This window comes from Triticum aestivum, chromosome 1B, assembly GCF_018294505.1.
Source record: "Triticum aestivum cultivar Chinese Spring chromosome 1B, IWGSC CS RefSeq v2.1, whole genome shotgun sequence".
Taxonomy (NCBI): Eukaryota; Viridiplantae; Streptophyta; class Magnoliopsida; order Poales; family Poaceae; genus Triticum; species Triticum aestivum.
The window spans coordinates 513,495,444-513,497,180 of NC_057795.1; the positions used below are offsets into that span (position 1 = coordinate 513,495,444).

The 1,737-nt window shown below is 49.3% G+C and overlaps 1 long non-coding RNA gene across 1 annotated transcript; it reads left to right on the forward strand.

Moving 5' to 3' along the window:
- Positions 1-333: 333 nt before the first annotated feature.
- On the forward strand, positions 334-1,521 carry LOC123093500 (uncharacterized). The gene is made up of 3 exons (XR_006445373.1): positions 334-864; positions 948-1,271; positions 1,358-1,521. It is a non-coding gene; the product is annotated as an uncharacterized lncRNA (long non-coding RNA).
- Positions 1,522-1,737: the final 216 nt, after the last annotated feature.

A 1,737-nucleotide genomic window follows, 5' to 3' on the forward strand; every position in this document is an offset into this window, starting at 1 on the left:
ATCTCTACTACTATTAAACAAGTAAACATATTCATCCCTATGTACACACAGCCTAAACTATCTCTACTACTATTAAACAAGTAAACATATTCATCCCTATGTACACACAGCCTAAACTATACAAAACAACACGGAGAAATTAGAGCCTTCCGATCAGATCACTTAATTAGATCTAACAGCCAAGATTACACCAACACACGTTCAAAGTGCGTTTAGCAGTTTTTCCGCGCGGACGAAAACTCTGCAATCCCGCACGTACGTCCGTGTGCTTCGTCAAAGCCTGTTCCGCTTCGTGTTTTCCTTCCGTGCATCACGCTCGATCCACAATCCTCTCCGCATATAGCGCCGCCGCCGCGGCATCTCATATCTCACCCGTAGCCCCCTTGGCCGATTCCAATAGCACCTCCACCGCCCCCCAACTCCAATGCCCACGCTCGCCTTCCACGGGATGAAGGCCGCCTATCTCCAACGCTTGCCCCTCCATTGGATCGCCGGCGCCGCCACCAACCATTTACTGCTGACCACGCGAATTTGCCATTCTTCCACAACATGGACAAGCGCATTCACATAGTACCCCTACAACTCCTCAAGTCAGGCCACCGCTCCTCCGCTCGGCCGCTGCCCCACGGACGCGGTCGCTCCTCCACTCGGCTGCCGCCGCAAAGATGCGGTCACTGCCGGCATCTCCTGGAGCGTGGGTCGTCGCCGCCCACCGCTCGGCTGCTGCCCCACAGACGTGCTCGCCCACACCCCTACCTCCGCTGGCCTCTCCTGGAGCGCGGGTCGTCGTTGCCGCCTGCCGTCGCCGTCGCCACACGCAGTGCATTGAGGCCCTAGCCATCAAGAGGCATCTTTCCCCGTGAGGTACGCTTCTCTGAATTTCCAGTACATACTTCTCATATCTGTTCTCTGAATACATCCTTCTCATGTCTGTTCTCGGTATACAGGCTGGAGTAAGACAAGTTGCAGAGGGTGTTCATCATGTGTCGGGATTGCTTGAAGCACGATTCACTAATATGGATGAGGCCTGGGGCATCCTGCAAACTGGAAGCAAAGCCAAAGTTGTTGGTTCTACAAACGCTAAGGAGCACAGCAGCCGGTCACACTGGTTGTTCACCAGATTTTCATTCACTCGCACTAAGTTGCAGACCGTAAAATCCTGTCCTCATTAATTTTCCATACAATATATACTGTGTGATAGTGAAAGGAGAAAACTTGATGAATGGAGCCATATCCGCTCTTGCAACTACGAGCCAACCCATACCCTTCAGGTTTGCAACTTTCAAACGTTGGTTGTAATTTGCACTGCTGATTATATATATGATCTCGCTAACTTATTTATTTCTCAAACTCGCAGGAATTCAAATTTAACACACTTGCTGCAAGACTCACTAAGTATGCAAATTTTCTTCTCCTTGTGCCGGTATGGTTTGAAGCTATTCTTTAGTTTTGGTGATAATGTGTGTAAAGCACTGCAGGTGGAGACTCCTAAACTTTGATGTTTTTTCAAGTTAGCCCAAACGAGAATGACCTAAGCGAAACTCTCTGCTCTCTGAACTTTGCGAGCAGGGCGAGCAGGATAGAGCTTGGACAGGCAAAGAAACAAGTTGATGTTGGAGAACTGTCAAGATATAAGCTGATGGTACTTGCTCTATTGCCCTCCATGTTAGTTCATGCTTAGTACGAGTTTAGCATCCAATTCTGAAGATTTCATGGTAACTTGCACCGGAGCTTTGC